Source organism: Cyrtonyx montezumae, unplaced genomic scaffold (assembly GCF_038088225.1).
Source record: "Cyrtonyx montezumae isolate F1298 unplaced genomic scaffold, pur_monq_1.0 scaffold_0, whole genome shotgun sequence".
Taxonomy (NCBI): Eukaryota; Metazoa; Chordata; class Aves; order Galliformes; family Odontophoridae; genus Cyrtonyx; species Cyrtonyx montezumae.
The window spans coordinates 35339537-35361113 of NW_027071824.1; positions in this window are offsets into that span (position 1 = coordinate 35339537).

The following is a 21577-nucleotide window of genomic DNA, read 5'->3' on the forward strand; positions in this document are numbered from 1 at the left end:
GGTTCATAAATTCATAGAGAAGACATTAGCATCATATGGAGCTAAATACAGGTATCTTGGACTGCAGTTTGGTGCTGTCACTGTAGCATTGCTACATGCTTCATTTTCCTTTTCTTTGAGTATAAACTTCCTTAAAAAAAAAAAAAGAAAGAAAGAAGTCGATTGCCCTAGTTTTCTAAATAGGTTCTGGCACTCAGCTTTAGCATGCAATTCTTTTCATAAACAGTCAAAAATTAGTTTCCCAACAGGCAAAATATTTTTCTGTACTTCCTCTGAGCGACCTCAGAGGGAGTGAAAGGAGAAGGCTTAAAAAATTATTCTGGAAGAAAAACAAAAAGAAAAGATTGTTTTAGGCAAAATACAAAATCAGAAAAAAAACCAGGCATATTGCTTGCCCCAAGCAAAGTGGTACTTCTGTATGAGATATTTCCATTGATTGTAGCAGTGTGGGAGTGCAGAGGCATTAACATTTGTGGCTGATCAGAGCAGGCCATGGATGTGATTGCCTCTAAATGTTCAGTCCCGGGATGCTCACAGCAGGCACACTGCTGTTGGCACCTGGACAGAGCTGCTCACACCTCTGAAGGAGGCCATGCCTTCTCAGGAGACATCACAAGTTGATTTTGCTTTGCCACGTTCCCCTTAGTTCCTTAGTCTTAGCACTGTACTGACAAAAAATGTGAACTCTGCACCTTATAGCAGAGTACAAAGTTAAACTCTTGTCTTGGATGTTTTTCTCTCACGAGGAAAATAGTTGTTTTTCAGGCTTGTTTTCTTTTTTTTTTTTTTCTTCCTAGATGTTATTTTGTGTTCAAACATTGGGAATTTTGACACTTGTTTCTTTTCTGTGAAGGCTACCTTTTCTGTACAAAGACAAGCTAATATGTTTTTAAAACTATACATGATAGCAGTCAGGAATGTTGGCTTTTTTTTTCCTGACATCACATAATATTGAAAGAACATGATGTTTCTGGTTTGAAAAATATGTTTTTTCAGCCTTGTGGTAAATACCAGTAGTTAAGTTAGGAGCAATGTTAAAAAAGTGAGGATATGATCAGGACAATTGTTTAGGAACATTGCAGATACCTGCCCTCAGGGTGATTTCCTACTTTTTCATTACATTCCAGTGTTTCTTTGTAAAATGTAGATGCTTGCAGCTGGGCTCTGGGACTTAGAATGAACTTAGTAACTTCAAATGCTGGGTATGTGAGAAGAAGGTATCTAATACTTAAAATGTTGTATTTGGAAACTAAGATTCCAGTTATTTCCCACGAATTTAAAAGTTTAGTCCTTCTAAAGGTGATCCAATGATGTCAGAGGAGTTGGTACTGCAGGCTCTAGATCAGACTTATAATCTGTCAGCATTAAGGCTTTTTGCATCCTTTATAACTCATTTTCCTGATGGTAGTCAGAAACATACCTTAGTTGAATGAGGATGTTTCATACAGATACACAGGTCTACATACCTGTAAATTGTATAAAAAGCATCCACTGAATATTTCAAATGATCATTCCCAGAAATAGTTAACCAGTATTTTAAAAAAGGCAGTTCCCTTTGTTCCTTGTAGCTTGAGCTTGTAATTGAAGAGCTTTTGAAGCTTGTGCTCTCTGAGGCATTTTGAAACAGAGTGAGGAGATATTTCGTTTGGAATAATATTTCTGAAAATCTGTAACAAGGTGTATCACTTTGTATGTAAAGATGAAATATTTATGTGGTCTTGCAAAGCAGGAAAGTAAAACCAAAGAGTTTATATTTGCTCCTATTAACTCTCTTGAAATAATGAGTTCCTGTTTAAAGGTCTGGTTCTGTGATAACATCCATCAATAAACATTTGGTTGGTTATATTAGGTTTTAAAACTGTAAGAATATTCATGGCAATAAATAAAGAATTCACATGATTTCAGATATTAAAATAGGTATTTTCTGTATATAACTTTTATAGACTTATATAGGATAGCTGCAATAAAAAAGGTCACATCATTTAAGTCGTAACTTTTTACTAGAAATTTATTTCCTTGCATTTTATGAATCTCTCTTTGTTCTGCATAGCAAGACTTCTGGTGTTCTTCAGCTGAAACTGGATGCAGTTAATAGATGAATAATCTTAGCTGCTTTATGAGGTAGGTGTTTGACATTGGAAAGTGTATAGTCAACATAGTATAAATGTTTTATTAATCTCTCATGAAGAACAGCTTTTGACTCTGGAAAAGAATACATAATACTGTACAACATTAACTACTTTGTTAAGGGAGCCCTGAAGCTGTCAATTCATGTCTCTCTTGGATGACAGGCAGGGGTAGCACTGAGAAGGGTCATCCATCTGCAGGTAGAGGCAGGAAGGCACATCGTGCTTAGTTGCTCACAAGCAGTTACTGAGAGCTGTATAAACAGCTAACATTGGAAGCTGCAGTAGCTCCTATTCACTTATCAGTGGGACCTCCAGAGATGTTCAGGCAAATGGAACAGCTGCCTCTCCATCTAGGAGGGAGCCTAGGGAAATTCCAACTGTTTCTTAGGAACTTCAGCTCTGATTGCCAGAGGTGTTTGTGGATGACTAACTCACTGATAATTACTATGGACATTACTACTTGTCTCAGTTTTTGCTGCAGATGAAAGAGAACAATTATTTTTACAGAATGTTTACCCTGGAGGGCTCAAATATGTCTAGGTGCCTTGGCTTTTTTTGTTCTTTTTTCTGTTTTTTTTTCTTTTTTTTCCCCCATTTCAGAGAAACAAAATTAGTAATAAAGTTATTTCAAAATTTTTAAATGTGTTATCATTACTGTGTAAACCTACACTGAATTTTGTGTAAAACGATTAAATTTAAAGATCAGATATGTAAACCTTGTCTAATCACAACACAGTTGCTCTGGACAACTCTACCATTTTTACCTAATAAAACCCAGGCAGAAAGGGACCTGATGAAAAAATAAAAAATAAGGAAGGTTTCTTCTCTCTCCATCTGCTGGAAAACTGAACAAACGTAAGTCTCTGAAAAACAATATAACTGGATTTTTTTAAATGAACTGAATGAAGTCCATTTTTTTTAATCTTTCTTCCACTTGTACTTTTTTTTTTTTTTAATCAGTTCTTTTGGTTCAGGAACTTTAAATGTCTCACAGATGTATTTTAAAGTAGACAGGAACATCATCCCAAATGGAATGATTTACTCAAATTAATCTCTTTGGAAATACAAATGAATGTATTCTCTTAGAATTCAATAACAAGTGAAGTAAACCAAAACATGTAAATTTATTTAAGCCTATTTTGTGATGAAAAGAACATACTATTAGTGTACAGAAAGGTAAAATGTTAGCATTCATTCTTCAGGGATCACTGGTTTTGTATCTTCATTATCATTCAGGTTGATATATCAGATGCCCATTAATCCAAATTAAGCTCTGTGGATAAAGAATTGTTTGTGAAGGAATCATTACACTATAAGATTTGATAAAAATGAAGTTACGAGTGAAAAACTGGTAGTTGAGGAGAACAGCCTTCAAGCTTTTATGGGGAATAAAAAGAAAAAATGGATTACCTCTATTATCTGAGAAATAGGTCAAGATACTCTGGAATGAAAAGAGCATGGAATATGAATCAATAAGAGATCGTAGAGATATAAGGAATGTTGTATTTTTTATAGGTAAGATGTTATGAAGATGTAGTTTGGATAGGAGAATTAAATACATCATTTGCATGAAGAGAAAGAGTCCTTCATGATAAGAACATTTAGTTAGTTTTTAGGTTAAGTAAACAGGCTTATGTTCTGTTACATTATTCAAAGGAGAGTAGCCAATAAAATGCAGCATTCTGAAGTTACTGTGGATCATTCTCTTCGTTTCAGATAGGATAAAATTATTTTTTTTTTCAAAGTGTTTGGTTGATGCTCTGTTTTGGATTTAGGAGAAAAAGAATGTTGATAAACACAAAGGATTTTTTATCATTGCAACGCAGTGCTGCACAGAAGCTAGGACTTTTCTCCTCATGCAGCCCTGTCAGTGGGAAGGATGAGGCTGCTGAAGGAGCTGGCAGGGGATGGAACCAGGACTCTACTTGTGCCTGTTCAGGTGATATAGGTAATTAAAGAAATCATTTAATCTTCATTAAATTATTGAACATGAATACTTAACAATTTGAAGAGTAAATCTCAGCAAATAAGCTTCCATATTTGAGAGTAATCAAGTTATTTAAAAGGACATCCTGCTATACAGTTTTCTAAGAAGGGTAATTCTGAGAATAAAATAGTTTGCACGAACCTGAGGAGCTTTGTTTCTGACATGCTTCTATTTTTTTTTTTATAAGAAGAACTATAAATAAAATACTTTAGAAAAGGCAATGATAGAAGATAGAAAGGTTGGTTCTGAGAAGTTTATTCACACAAGAACTATAGGAGAGATGTACAAGTTTATGCAAACAAGTTTAATAAACAGCAGAGGAAAAACTTCAAATATCATGAAAACTAAGCAACTAATATTATTAAATGACTTTGTCCTGCAGATTCTTGTCAGTAGAAAGAATAGGAAGAAACATTATCTACCTCAGTGTCATAGGAAAGATTCTTGCAGGCAGTTAAAGAGAGAGACTTCCGTGCTTTAGAAATAAATGGAATTTCATAAACTGAACTGTAGTATATATGGCTGCTGGAACTAAAATTGTCTGATATATCTAAATTGCTCACTAGAATATGTGATTTGGAAGGGACTACATTAGCTTGTTATTGTCAGAAGTTTTTCTTCAAAAAGGTATTTCTAAGTAGATAAAATATGTTACTTGAGCAGATGAAAGACTAGGAAAATAAACTAAAACAAAAAAGATTAATACTACACAGACAAAACACTACAATTTTAAATGCTGAATTATCTTTTAAATGTGATAAAGTTATTTTATGGATACTATTTAATGATATGAGTGTTCCAAAGAATTTTGATAGAAGTCCTCTTGGGGTTATACTACAAAGATGATGACAGTATTTCCTGATGTCTTTTACCTATATATGACTAATGCTCTTAACAAACAACATGTTTTGTCTCTATGGTGAGTTAATATCATAATTCTTAAGGTTAGTAAACAGAGATTTGACTGGGCAATTAATGAAGTCATGAAACAGGTCAGAGGAAATAGATTTAAAAGAATCAAATCTTTGGCTGTCAAGTCTAGGTAGGGGACACATGTTTAAAACAAAGAAAATGAAAACAAAAAATATGGCAACATGCATAAATAAGTATTCATAACATTTTTGATGGCATATGCAAAATTCTTCACTTAGGTCAGGTTAAGATCTCAGCATTGTGAGTGATCAAGAAAAGATCACTTTAAAAGCGTTGATAAAATATTTGGGTGTATCAGAGAAGGAATAAAAATACAAGGAAAACAGATGCTGTCATGTTTTTAATTTTGATACTCTATTTAGGTTTCATTTCTATCACACTGTTTAACAGTAAAACACTCAACAGCAAATACAAGAAGTAAAATAGCAGTGACATATGGAACATTATATATATTACATAGAACTTTTTGCTCTCATTGCTCTCCTGAAAATATTTGTTCAGAATATTTTCATCTGAAGGGAGAAGTAGGATGACAGAAGCTTAACTTAAGTTTGAAAGCCCATTTCCTGACACTATTCAACATTTTGAAGTCTTTTGCCGGTCTGTAGTGGAATGAAACAAAGGCCTTTACAGTCTGTTCTCAATGGTACACTGTGTCAAAATGTCTCTTTCCAGACCCAAACAAGCTCTTTAGAGAAAGTACATGCAGTGTACATCCTTGTACCTAGAGCTCTGTGCTGCTAGAAAACCCTGTGCTACTCTACGTTAGTGTTCAGGTTATTTTCACAGGCTGTTCTGAACCATGGAGGTCAAGAGGCTAAATCTGTTTCTCACATGCTCACAAAGAAGGTAGATCATATTAAGTGATATTTAGAGAAAACTTGTTTCAACAAATAAAATGCTGTGAATCTTTGACACGCAGTGCCTTTTGAGAATGACCTCTACCACTCTAACCCCACTTCCACGCACACACCATTTGCGTAACCTGCTAGCTTGTTCTTGAAAGATCAGCTTTGTTTTGAAGTTCTCCAGTGAAACTTGGAAACTAACACAGATTTTGTTTAGTTTAGTCACTTGGTTTTTTTTCTGGGAAGAAAGGAAAAAAAAAATCACAGCAGGCAACAAAGTTGCTTTATTTTGTACTCACAACAATATCAGGCAAATAAGATTCCAGAAGTGGTCTTTACCACAGAAGTGCACCTGTCTTAAACCCACAGAGAACGGAGAAATTTCCTACCCTCAAGTACTTGGAACTGTTAAAAATAAGTATTTTAAATGACTACAAATTAAAATCTGTGGGGGTATCTTCTGGTATTACTCTCCAGTTTCTAAATCCATCAGTGGATCTTGAGGTAAGGTTGACTTCAGTACCTATTCATCTTATTTGAATCGTTGCCTGAAAGGGAGAGAAGGCACAATGATGGTTCTTTTCACTTGGCTTTCCCTCCAATACTATGTAAAAAAAAACTTGCCTTAAGCAACACATAAAATTAGGATCTAGTTTTTGGGTTAAGGAAAACAAGAGCTACAATCCTACTTTATACTTGACAACATGTTGCCTCTTTAATAGTTTTACTAATTCTTCCCTAGAATCTGTTTTACTTGCTAAAAGTAGGATAAAGCATGCATAGAACCCAGACTTCCATATCCATAACCATGGGTATTTTCATTTCATCCAAGTTCCCCAGATTCACAAGTCTTGCATCTTACTTTCCTGCGCTGGAAACAGAAATTGCAAGGATTAGAAATTCAAAAAGGCTGCATCTTGCAATATTTGCTATCTTGTAGTATTTGCTATCTTGACTTTCCTCTCTGATCTTGACTTCAGCAGGAGGTCTTTTGCAGAGGTTCTTCACCTCTTCCTCCAAAGCATATTTCTCTTACAGAAAAAAAAAACACAACATTTTAAATACTCTTTTCTCCTTCCACAATTTGTATATATAAAAAGTACCTAATGGTATTCTTCCTCCCTACCACATATCATGATTATACTGTAGAAAATTTCTATAACTAATTTTGATTGATCCTACTTATGGATTTCAACACTGCTGTATTTTCCTTCTGGGTAAGTGCTCCACTGCCTTTCTGGTTATGTATGGCAAAACTCATGTACTTTGTTAAGATAGGCCAGAGAGAAATAGAAATCACATGATATGTCACATTTCATAAAAAATTATCAAGTAAAAAAATAGTTTTATGGTATATAATCTGAAAAATGCAATCTGAGGTAAAACATTCTCTCTCCAGAACTTCAATGAACTGGTATCTTCTGAAATGATTATTCACGTATTTATGACTAATATTCAGCTAATTTTCTACTAGACAGCAAATGAAGTTTTACAAACAAATTTATTTACACATTGTATGTAAACCCAACTACTTGACTTTATCAAAGAAATTCCTGTTTCTAGGAATAATAACTATAATGGAAAATATTATTCTCAAAATTAGACTAAAGTAACCCCTATCACATGGGCTCTGGTTAATGTACTACCAGAAAAATAACAAGATCTTCAAATGTTGTACAAAAATATTTATTTGAAAAGTCTTTATAGCTACTTTTGAAGCAAAAAACAATTATTTTCTTGTCTTTTACATCTATAAAGGCAACTCTACATGTGAACGTTTGAAGGATCAGATCTTAACTGTTCAAATGCTGTAAATAGGTATATTTACCCAATATGCACATAAGACAACTACTAAATCTCTCAGATACTGCAGACCTGAGAAGTTCTACTAGAACTATGTATATTTCTTCTTAACTAGCCTCTCTTGTGTCATGGATTTTCTAAAAATTGAAGGATCTTGTTCTCTTCCAGTGACGAGAAACAATTTATGTGAGGTAGCTTTTATTTTTTTTTTCTAATTGAGTATGAAGCTCTTGTTTATTTTGCTTAATAGTGAAGTGCATGCTAAGGATAAGTGACTGGTTTTTTTTTTTTTCTGAATTAGAAATAATATTGTTGTTCTTTAAGGATAAATATCCTTACTGAGTTTAACAAGCAAATTTTGGAGGATTTGTTACTGCTCTTGGAGAACTAGGCAAAAGCCTAGTGCACAAGACACAAAAGGAATTCCAAATATTTGAAGTATTGTTTTTATTTATTATGTTTGAAACACTACAACATAAATTATTCTACTTTGTTGTTATGGCAACTTTAAAAGAGCTGCCTACAAAATTTTATTCTCTGATAAAGTAGTGGAATTAATTTATCAGATTGGATATATGCTGCAATTTCTGCAAAAGCAAATAAATACAGACATCCACCTATGAAATAAATTCTGCCTGTGGTGGAATTGTACACTGAATTGTACACTGTCTACATAGAATTTCAGTCAGTGGAAGTTTTGAGTGAGAAATATTAAGCATAATGAAAATCTGTCCTGCATTTAATCACTGCACATTGTAAGGGATGCATTCAAGAAATGCCTTCTTTTTTAAATGAGGAATTGGATTACAGAATGCCAATATTGTCAGTATAAAAGCTGAATCTGCACTTTTCTAATATTTTGTAAAGGATTTTATAAAAATGTTGTTATTTTGAAAATACAAGCACCTTTGTCCTTTTGAGAGTTGCCTATATAAGCCACAAAGGATTTGATAGTTGTTAACACAGATGACCTCGGTATTATATTGCACAACTCTAACTATACAGTAAAACTAATTATTTTAGAACGTGTAGTAGTACTAGCAAAATATTTTGAGATATTTTTATTTTCACTGCATGAAAGTCTTAAAATATTCCTACTAAGAGTTTTCTATTAAGAAAACACCGTGTTATAAATATTTTTATAGCAGTTGAGATTTTTTTATTCTAACAACAGAAAACATATAATATCTCAGTCTTTACTGCTAGGCAGAAAGAAAACCAACTGGAAAATACTGGCAAGTACTATAAATTGCATCTGTTTTCCAGCCAGAGCATCTGGTCTTTTGGCAGACAGACCCAGCAGATCTGTTATGTTGCAGGCTTTGAGTTTCTTTTCCTGAGAAATTTGTTTGGCTTGTTCAGGTGAGTGGGAAACAGATGCTGACATTCCTATTCTGTATGAATTTGAAAATATAATTTTGTATGAGACTTTCAATGAGACACACCGTATGTCTGTCTATTTAAGAAATCAGATTACAATATTTCTTGGGAAATTCACTTTGACTAGAGAATTGCATTTGGAAAGCATCTGCCTTCTAAGGAACATATAATTTCTAGATTTAGATCTTTTTACAGAGGGAATTTTTTTGAGAATAAAGAGTCGACACTACCTAGAAGGGAGGACAACACAGCTTTCTGATTAGCCTCATTTACAGTAGTTTTTGTTTATCTGAAAACTGTATGGTTGTGTTCTTTGCAACCTGATTGGAGATAAAAAAATACATTTGACCTGTAAATTGTTCAGGTTGTTTCAATTAAAATGATCTTTTCCTTTACTCATAAAATACAATCAACATGATATTGTTACTTATATTAATCATGTCTTGGAGGACTAATAATGAAGTAAGGTTATATTAAAAATGTGGAACTACACATTCCAGTCCCTTTGAAACTTTCCTAAATTTCTTAATGTAATATTTTTTCTAATTAATTTTCTCCCCAAATGATTTCCTGGGTATTTGATATGAACAGTGCATCTGTAGTTGAATCTTTTCATTAGGTATGTGTCTTAGTGAAATTAAGAGAACTTCCTGGAGTACAGCAGCTGCTTCAGTTGGGGTAACATAAAAGCTTTTAGGAGTACAGCATGAATGGCTGAAGTAGGCTGAAGAAATTTTCTTTTTTCATCTTCTATGGTAATAAGAAACAGAAAGCTTTTCAGAAGATACTGAGCTGAGAATGATGTGAGTGCCCAGAATTAATTCTAAGAAATATGTTCAGCTTATTCTAGAAATTGGGCCCATTTATAGACACTGCAGTGTATAAACCAAAAATACAAAAGTCACAAGATTATTTGAAAATTCTGACTACTAATTTGCAAAATTTTCAATGTTTCCAATTCATCAGGCACATATAGGTACTTTTCCCTCAGTTATGATTAGTAGATCATTGGCTGTTCATTCCTTGTGTGCTTTTAGTTCGAATATCTACTACATGTCTGTAATATGTTGGCTTTAATGCCAAATACCTTGTGTGAATTTCTAAATATTTTCAGTATATTTATAGTTCTTAGTTCAAAACTGCCAATATTTGCATGCAAAAATAACTCTTCCATAAGGGAAGTTTTTTGATAGTCATCTGAATACGTTTAATTTTAAACACAGGTGTGAAAGAATTGAAAGCCTGATGAACTGAACAGTTTCACATATCACTTGATCACCATTTGCCCAGTTCTAGCAATATCTTTGCCAGAAGTTATGCTTATGTTGAAGAATAGAGGAGATATCACCATGACTGTCAGTCACTTGATACCTAGATTATTTCGTCTACAAAACTGTCTCAAAACAGTCTGTTGTGTGGAAAACTGTAAAATTTTCATCACTTGTTTTGCTAGATCATGGTACAACTAGATGTTTTTATAAGGGCTCTTCTGTCTTATATCACAAATCTGTCTTGCAATACAGAAGAGACAGACAATACTTTGATACAATCTTGCTTATAGGAGATGAAGAAATGAGGAGTGCACATGCAGTGTATTTAAGTGTTGTTGTTTTCTCCGGTATATTTTCCAATATTCTGACAATCAATTTACTAGAAACTTGAATATGCAATATTAATAATCCCTTTTCTTTCATGAATTTGCTTAATAGATTTTTAGTCACATTTTTTGTCTTGACATCCGCAAATTCCTAAGGATCTCTGTGCTGTGCAAATAAGTACATAACTGCTTAAAATTGTTGTCAAGTGGTATCACTTAATAGGTGTTACTCATTTGTTAATAATTTTATACCCATTCATAAATTTATATATCACTATCGTATCACTTAGTTGTTGCTTTCCCAGTCTGACTAAAAAAACTTTTGTTTTGTGGTACCTTGTGATATGTTTGCTTGTAATGCATTTGTGTGCTTTCTGCAGTCTTGCAGTATCTCATTTTAAGATGGAGGAGAAAGGAAGAACAAATAATAACTTTACTGGTTATAAAACCAGTTCAAATAGTTTCTCTTGTTCTCTGGTAACCTTGTTTCCTTGTCTTTGGCTAAGAACTGAAGTACTCAGAGTCTCTTACATTGAATGAATCATTTTTCTTTCCTCTCTGTCAACTTCCTCAAAATAATGGACTTGTGATTTTGTCCTGAAAAAAAAAAAAAGAGGAAATCTATCTTCTTTTCTTTTTTCATTTATTAATTATATTCTTTACCATATTTTCAAGAAGTCTGAGTAGTATGTATATTAAACTCATTCAATTATTGTTCCTTATCAAGCCCTTTATAAAAATGACATTGTATTTACCATGTTCTGTTACTCACATACTGATATTTATTAATGAAAGAGGTTAAGTATCTAAGGTCATTTGTTGGTAATTTATCATTAGATTTCTTTGGGACTCTTAGGCAAATATGATAAGGTTGTAGCAAGTTACTGCTATTTCCTTTTCCGGTTTGTCTTAAAACCTTTTCTTATGTTTGAGACTCACCTCTGACTCATCCTGAATAAGTAATGGTTTTAGGCTGGGATATTTCTTTCGTTCAACAGGGAATACTGAATCAAATGTTTAATTATTTTTCTTTTTTTCTGTGTTCTTATCAACTATGAATTGTTTCTTTATATTCAAACTAATATATTTACACATCTCTGTACAAGACTGATTCCCAGCTAAACAATGATCTTAAAATGAATTATTAATACTATTTATGAGTTTAGAAAGCTGATAATTTGAATCTCATTCTTCTTGATTTATTATACTTCTGTAAAGAAGCTGAAAAAATATCTTAATCTTTCTCTGTTTCTCTTAGGTACACACACGTTCTGCTTTTTAAAGCATATTCTTCTTGCTCTAAAATGACTACCTTTAGTGTGTGTAGAAGTTTCACCAAGAGTCTAATATCATGTATTTAGATTAAAATACTTGCAGGCAGCAAAGATGTTTCTCTTCTGGTGTTATTTATTCATAATTTTATTTAATTTACATTTTTAACAGTATTTCCCCTTTTGAAGTTCAATTTCGGTAAGGACTGTTATTTCACCTATTTTGTCTTTTATGCTCACTTCATTTTAATACATTTCAGGGAGTAGTACAAAAAGAACATGCTCATACTTTTTGAATGACATTATAAGCCCCCTGGACCATTTTCTTACAGGTACTTAAACACAGTATTTTGAATTCTTTCTGTTTTCAGTTCAGCGAAAATGCACATGGATTTTCAGGCAATTTTAAAATCAAATTTTCAAGTACTAAAAAGAGAAAACCTAATGGTTGTTCTCAACATCTGTCAAGAAATAGTTTTCTCAGGTGTAAGATTGGACCATATAATAGTCATTGAGATGTAAACAATTATTCTGCAAGCAAATCACTTTTTAATTATAGATGGGCAGCCACTCTCTCTTACAGAATAGCTAGTTGTCTAAGGAAGATTTGCAATGTCTGTTTTGGCAGAGATGGGAATCAATAAATTGAGTGTGCGCAGGTTCTCTGCATGCCTGTTAGTAGGACAGAAATGTTGACTGGGGTACATGTGTGGGTAATGTGATTGCTCCTCCTGAAGGCAGTAATGCAGTGTGCAGTAGGAGTTATGGATCCTGAAAGAAGCAGGAAAAATGAAAACCTGAATTTACATCTCTCCTCCACAGCTTGACTAGTTTAGTAGTTGCTACTGTGGGAGAGAGATGACACTTGCAAGAGAAGCTGGGACTGTGGTAAGTGGTTGCAATGAGGGGGCAAAGTAAATAGAGTACATCGAACAAAAGATTGGAGAGTACATAAAAGATTTCAGTCAGAAGCTCATTCATCAAGTTTGAACTGTGACCTGAGGAGATGAGCTCACTAATTCATAAATTTAAGTAACTACAGCTAGCTACATGAGCTACTTTAATAAATATTCACATAGAATTTTTTTTTTAAGAGAAGTCTTATCTGACGCTGAGTCTAGTTAGGTTTTGATGCTGTGTTCTCAGGTTGGAAAGAGGATGCATCATATAGCAAGACAGTAATCTTGGCTTAACAAGTGTTTTTCCATACTTCATTGACATACTCCTTTCTCATTTTGTTCTTCCCCCTTATCTTGTCTTTAAAGGAGGGATATTTTTAACTGATTTTATGTTTGTTTCTGTTAAACTGCTTTTGGTGTGATACTGGAGTGGTCACATACAACAAAGAAACTGCTTTTGGTGTGATACTGGAGTGGTCACATACAACAAAGAAAACGGAATTCTTAGGATCTGCAATGACTGAAAATCACCTAGATGCTATATATACAAAAAGCTTATTGTGGTCATGTTTTGAAATAGAAGAAAAATAGATTTTAGTAAATAAGCCTGGGTTTTAGAACATCTCCTATTTGAAAATAATTGAAATACAGGTTGTGTAATTAAAGCTTTAAAAATGTTATTTAAAAAAAAAGTTTTGTCTAGATGCATTATGAGCGTGAGGAATGCCTGGAACTATATCTCCACAGAAAGGTAGAAAAAACATGTTTAGTCGTAAACAATTCAGATATCAGCACACAAAGGTCAATAAGGCTTAGAGTAGACTGCAGAATTATCTGAGTTGCAGAATCCTTGGTGGATATTTTGCTCAGGCTTGTCCATGCTGTGGAACTGAATGGTGTCTGACACTAATATACATAAGCAGTCTCAGATATATAGGCATGAATCTGCAGATACAGCAACACTTTGATTTTTCTGTATTTAGTTCAGTAGCCTCCTCATTGTCATTAGTGTATGAGAAGTAAGAAAAATAATTTCCTCTGTAGGCTGATAGCATGCTTTTTGTCGAGAAAAGGATTTCAGTGGCATTAATGTAATCCCTGTGCCAAGGTAGAAGTGGTTTCTGTTAACACATAGAGCTGATTAGTCAAAATGTACGACTGTATTGATCAATAAGCTTAATCGCATTTCACAGCTGGATCAGCTAATCAGCTACAAACTTATATAAACACAGTTAGCAAAATAGATGCTGTTACCTTGATCTTCGTCAGAGACTAATCCATATTTAAGATCAGATTAAAGTGTTGGTAGCTTCTGTCTAATGATGCATTAGAACTTATGTCTTTTTCTGTGAAGAGACAACCATGGATTTTTCTCTATTAAAAATATATATAAATATATATATATCCTCTCCAAGTATTTATAATCTTACCTTGAAAGCTGTTCACCTGGAAGCAACACAACCTGTTGATCTTACCAAAGTACATGCTGGAACTTACTAAGCAGAAAATCCAGATAATTTTTTCACTTAATTGTTAGAGGAGATAGAAGACAACTGTGGCATTACCTCCTCTAAAGAGAATAAAAAGTCAAGTGTATTATTTCACCTTTTCTTTTTTTTTCCTCAATACACTGAGAGTAGATAATTCTTATTTATACAGTTAAGAAAAGCAGTGTTGAAAATAATCAAGACCTGCAATAGAAAGGACATTCTTAGGCTGAGACATGTATGGGAAAACTAATGCTGTTATCCTCCCTGCCACTCAAGCTTTTCTCCCCATGAAGCTGCGTTACTGAGCTCAGCTCAGAATATGTGAAGTTATAAATACAGTCACCAGTTTGCCAGATAAGACTGAATTGCATAAAAAATAATTGAAGTAACATGGAGATATGCACAAGTGAGTAGTCTTCCTGCTAGGAAGTCAATTTAAGATCTGGAGATAGAGCTGAAACCATTATTTGCAGCTGGTTGTCAGTGCTGGACCTGCCAGGGCAGCATAATGAGCAAATGAAGTGCTCCAGTCAGTCACCACTGCGCCTGAGTTATCAGCAACGACAGCGCAGGACTCAGGACTCCCTGACCTAAACTTGATAATTTAATCTGGCTGTGATTCCCTGATATTACTTTAACTTCCTAGTCTGTAACAGGTATTGAACATCTGAGAATTGAGGTATTTAAACCATGCCAGCCTTTAGCACTACTTGTTTTACCATTTGGAGACAGTAATAAATATTTTCTTTTTAAAGCATTCAGTAGTGGTCAGTGGAATTTTTTTTACATCTATTTCTGTCTTATCCATTTGCTTTGTGGAGTCCCTGATCTTTCTTGTGATTTTCTGCTTTATTTATTTTCAAGGACAATAAAAAAGTAAGAGGCTATGGGAACCTTGAAAACCTCTGCAGTAAAAGTTTTAACTCCTTGTGCATAGTTGAGCCAGCTATCTCACCATTACATGACTTCTTTCAGAGGATAAAAAAAATAAATTATAGATAATTTTATGCTTAATTCATTCTATATCTATATTATCTATATATCATCATTGCCTATAGATAGATGGATAGCAAATTGCTAGAGAGGAAACCTGTTTGCTAGACTCCAGTTACCAAATGTACTGCTACTGAAAATCTGCTATAATAGAGTCTTTGTGCAGCCTCAGCTCCAAGAACTTGTACTTTGATTTGTTGAACCTCATGAGGTTCTCCTGAGCCCACTGTTCAAGCCTATCTAGATCTCTCTGATTCATATATTATTTGATCACATATTTGAAAATTTTAATATGGAACAAACATTTATTCTCATATTCATCATTTTGGAACACAAGATTTTTTAAGAATGTAATAATTGGTTGCCTTGAAAAGCATTTGCCAAAGAAGTACCAGTATTTTTTTTTTCCTTTTTCTTTTTTTCTGCTTTTCTATCTTCAGAGGTTACTAAGTGTAGATTCCCAGATTCAAGGCATCTCACTTCAGTTTGCAACAAAACTTTACTTAAAGTTCAGCTGTATTTCATAGAGGCAAAATGCTTTGGGCACCACAGTGTTGAGTATGCTTTTTGAGTATTTTTAAGATTGCTACACTTTGGAATTGTATGACATTCATAAATTATTCTTTTTGATCACTTAATGACCCCTGAGCTGCTGTTTCATGGCATCAGATATAAATGGAAAAAAATGGATAAAAGAACTGGTTCTTAATTAACTCTACATAGCCTCAATTCTGAACCTTCTGGATGATTTCAGACATGTAATGACTGTTCAATAAACCAGCAGCCATGCTTCAGATTAATGAGAGAGCATTCTCTGTGCATGCTACCAATAACGAGATACCTAAAATCACCACATTCATTCAGAAACATGGGCCTAACACATTACTTACAATAGTAACAGCTGTTTTTTTTTCCAATGGACTTACCTTCTTCTAGTGGTTATGTTATATTTTTCATTACAAAATAGGAATAACCCAACCATTCTGGAGTTTAATTATTAACAGATCTCAAGTCCTGGAAGGAAGACTGCAGAGTTTTATGACAAAATTAAATTAGTTTACTTCGACTACTCACCACTGTAGCCAGATTGCTTCCACTCTCCAGGTATTGTGCGCCTTGTTAGTTAAGACATACTCTTACTGGTAGCAGTAGAAAAGAGACATAAATGTGCCAGAGTACTATGATAAATTTCAGAGGCAGAAAGTATTAATGGCCACTTGTGTTTTTATGGAAGTCTAAAAAGCAACTTTATCTCATGAACAAAAATAATTTACTTCTAATTTATAAGTTGACTGAGCTCTGATGTAATAAGGCTCAATCAGCACTTACCCTGTTCAGTTTAGTCTGAATGAATTAGGGCTGTTAAAATCACTTTAAATTTAGTAAAGCCTCATCAGTTCAGTTGACCTGAAATTGTATGCACATAGCCCTGAAAGCAGTTAACTTTACTCTTATATCAGTTTAATATATAGACTGATAGTAATGAGGAAAGAAATTCATCCTTATGCAAACACTCATATATAACAGTTTCCCAACTCTTCTCTTTAGGCAGCGCTCTTCTGAATTCAAGCATCCACTGTCCCCAAAGAATTTTCTTTTATGAAAGTGTGTATAGGGTGTACCTGGTTACTTTCCTAACTTTCTCTTTGATTTTTTTAAACAGGATGACATTAAAATCTATCTTGTAAGACAGTTCTCTGAGGATTCTAACAGTCTTCAGAACTCCTTCTGAATCTACAAGTATTAGTCATCTTGATTTCTTTAAGTGTTCACATCAGAATGAACATGGATTTCTAATAATGATATAACTAATGGTATATACAATTGTATATATATAATTTTCTTATACATCTAAGGATTATATTCTCTTTTAATTATGGAATACCAGTAAGACATTGTATTCTGTTAATCTCTCATGACTCTTAAATAAATTTAGTCATTATAGTCTAGAGTGCAGATTCCTATCTTATAAAAATGCGCTAGTTATTTTTCTTCTTATATATAAGGCTTTTAATTTTGCTGCTTCACATTCAATTTATATAGGACTAATTTTTTTAAGTTCTGTATTTATGAATGTTTTATTTGCCTTTGTTGTTCCATAAATTCAAATTAAATTATACAATAATTTTACAGCTACAGAAAATGTAGGTCATAAATCCACATGAAATTCTGTTAGTTACTACAGAACAGATGACTGTTTATCCATGTTTGATAAATGGCTTCAAGAATAACAGCACCTATTTTATAATATCATGTAGTGCTAAGTTAGTTATCTTACAGAAATTCATTAGATTTATTTTTGTAAGCCCTACTTGTTCTACAACTATTACTTACTACTAAATACTAAAATCACTATTTACAAGAGCTTTCTGATCTAAAATTGTCTTGGCATTACCATTTAATGCTGCCTATCCGTATTACTTTTCCCACTGTTTTACCTGGGACAAGCATTTGTTTAATAGAATCATAAGATGAGTAAAAGTACAGTCCTATGTAATGAAAATTAAATATAACTATTGACTATTTTTCATGAACAAGCCTCTCTGGAATCCTTCATTTACTGGTTACATAATGGGAAAGTAACATTGATGAAATATCTTGGAATTTATTTGAATTTTCTCTCTTACAAAGTAATTCATCATCAGTGACACTGACATCAACTGAAACAAAAATAAGCATATATTTAATAAATTATTTAAAATATTCGAAGATGTGTCTTCTTTGAAAAATCTTTTTTTTCTTTTCTTGTCAGTCATTATACACAGTTCTGGCAATTATAGAAGTGTGATGTATGTAAAGTTTAGAAAAGACTGCTATGGTGACTTCTAACACTTAACAAATCAGCTAAATATTAGCAGTTAATACTGTTAAGCTGAACAGAGCATATATCTTATTTATTGCACGTGTTTTGAATAATTCCTAACCAAAATAGTAGTGACCAAAGTAAACATGGACAGTTATATCAGATAATTTATCAGTGCTTAAAAGCATAAAAAACAATAATGGCAGGTTCTCTTCATGCTCATGTATTTTAACAATCCTAACTTTATATAAACCTTTCTAGAAGCCTTGTCTTATTAAATATACATGTTGATGTTTGGTCCAACAACTAAAGATAGAAAATTCCGTATTTGTTTAAAAGATTTTGACTAATTTTGAGAGTATCTAAGAATACATTTGTTCCCTTTTCAGGAAAATTTACAGAATCTCAGTTATTTTTTCCCCACTAAGCGTGCAAAAATGAGAAAAGCATTGTACAGATACATTCCGCAGAAGGAGGAATTTCTTCATCCTGTGCTGAAGAAATAGATGTATCACTAGGCCAAAAGCAAGGATGATAGTAAACCAACAAAATTCTTGATAGACTTTGGCTTGATGAGTGCCCTGACATGAGTATAGAAAACATTTTCATTAAGCTTTACTTAAAAAAAAAGAAAAAGAGAAGTAAAGAAAGGGAAAATCAAGGATGTTTCCAGAACAATAGGGAATCTTGTTTTCATTAATGTGTCTGATGCTACCCTGTGTTGAATCAATGACTAGATAAACTCCTACTCTAATCTGGAAGATGAATTTAACTTCAAATAAATGGATGGTACTGAGGATGCAAAGCATTTGTGCTATATTTATTTATGGCTGAGAAATGGTTTCTAAATGAGAAAACTAAGCAACAGCAATATAGCAATAGCACTTGCTCAAGAAGAAAGAATGAAATAATGTACGAGTGGGAAAGCAGATGGTATTAACCTGTTTGAAAATGTACGAAATCTCAGACAAATTCATGCCATGTGTGTTTTCCCTTTCTTTCGAAAGCTTGCCTAAGTTTTTTGCAGATAAAAAATATCTGTGCCCAGTTTATGGCTGAATTGTAAAACCTCATCATGCACAGAGGGAATTATGAAGATCTTTTAAGAATTCTCTTCTCTTTACCTCTCCAGAGACATGCACCAGGAAGCACAATATGTTTGAAGTTTTCTCCTAGATTCTGCTGTCTAATCCAAGAGCAATTTATCCTAGGAAAAAATCTACATGCCAGAAATTACTCCATAGTGCTTAGTGAAAATAAAATAATAAGGTAATGTTTTAGTCAATATATAGTAAAGGGATAAAATATTAGTTTTATATGAAGTTTTTTTTACAATGAGTGTGGTGAGTCGTTGGCTCAAGTTGCTCAGAGAAATGTTGAACTCCCCATCCCTGGAGACATTCAAGATCAGGCTGGATGGGGCTCTAAGCAACCTGATCGTACTGTAAGTGTTCCTGGTCATTTCAGGGGAGTTGGACTAGATGGCCCTTAAAGGTTCCTTTCAACTCAAACTATGATTCAATAATTCTAAGTGCCTTGAAGCATCAGCTAAAGAGCTGAACGCGCCTGGGTCCAGTTCTGGGCTCCCGGGTACAAAAAAAAAACCAAACAGGAATCTCCAGGAAAGAGTCCAGTGGAGAGCTACAAAGATAATAAAGGTCCTGGAGCGCCTCTCTTATGAGGAAAGGCTGAGAGACTTGGGTCTGTTCAGCCTTGGAAAAAGAAGACTCAGAGGGGATCTGATCCATGTCCATAAATATCTAAGGAGTGAGAGGCAGAGGGATGAGGCTGGACTCTTCTCTGCAGTAGGTGGTGATAGTACACAGGGAAATGGCCACAAACTGAAGCATAGAAAGTTCCACACGAATGTGCCTGGGAACTTCTTCACAGTGGGGGTGACAGAGTACTGGAACAGGCTGCTCAGAAATGTTTAAGACATGCCTGGATGGCTACCTGTGCAACCTGGTCTAGGGAGCTGCTTTGGCAGAGGAGTTGGACGAGATGATCTCTAGAGGTCCCTTCCAACCCCTACAATACTGTGATTCTGTGACTGTTTCTAGGCATAAAGGCCAGGTGGCCTAGAAAGTCCATGTCTGAGCTAACAATGTACCTTAGCATCCAAAACAAGTTAGCCATACACAAACTGTCCTGTAGGAACAGCTGTAATGACCAGCCCTTCCTAGGAGATGTCGATGATGATTAATACTAGGTACAGACTAGATTAATGAAAAGAAAATTTCCTGTTATGTATCCCAGATTGCTAACACAGAGGGTTGTTGCTTGTGAGCCTAGGAATGCCCTGTCACACATTTGAGTTTACAGGAACAGTCACAGCTTGAAAGTTTGAGAAATGCTGCCAAAGCTTGTAACAAAAACTTTGGTGTAACAGTTCAAAGCTTAATTAATGCGGCATTAAGCAATTAGAAGCAATTTAAAAGGAAATGGTTAACTTACACATGGAAAAATTCTCCCAGACAATTTTTTTGCATATACAAACCAGAATTTTGAGGGCCCCCTGTACTCTCTTGGTTTTTTTGCTTAGTTTTTTATTTTGTTTTAACTTGTCTTTACTTTTTACCTACTCACTAATTATTCATACAATATTTTAGGAGCATAGGTACTTGTGTTCAGATGAGGTGACAAATGCAAATGTCAGCCTCATTTATATTAATCCTCAAATCAATTTTACACTTTCTCACTCAATGTTGTCTACTTGGTTTTTAGCTAGACAACATCTATGATGTTCCAGAGTACCTATACCAGCAAATTCTGAATACTGATCTCTTATTGTGCTACATGCGTGAGCCATAGAAACTGAGGCACGAGTTAACAAATGGAACAATCGCAATGGAACTGTTGATCTAAGACTCTCATGTCTTCAGTGATGGGCCGGTGTTCCGAATGTGAAAGCCTGTTAGGTCTGCCGTCATTACATCCATTTACTGGGGAACAGTTTATTACCCCTTGACTTTTAACAGACTGAGAGAAAACAAACAGTCTGAACAATTTAGAGCTGCAGTTATATTTCCAAGGTTGCACAGTGTTGAGAGATAAACACTCTTTCCAGCGCAGAGGCACTTCACAGGGAAAAAACAACACTGTGCTGACTGCTTGTATTAATGAAAGGGACTTCTGGAGGCCTTTCGTCTCATTACTGTTCAATTAATAGCTAGCCATAATCTAGACATTAATGAGGGATGCAACTAGAACTGCAAAGAAATAATATAATTAGGCCCTGAATTTAATCACTGACAAAATTACAGAGACTCTGTTCACTTTTATTTTAAATAAGGTTAATTAGATTTCTTTCCTAATTGGATTTTTTTATAGAAATACATCTTAGAAAACTCCCTCAGTGTCTCTCTCACATGTTCTTCCAAGCGTTCATTAGAATGATCTCAACTATGATGTAACTTCTTAAAACCTGTTCCTTTCACTTCATGA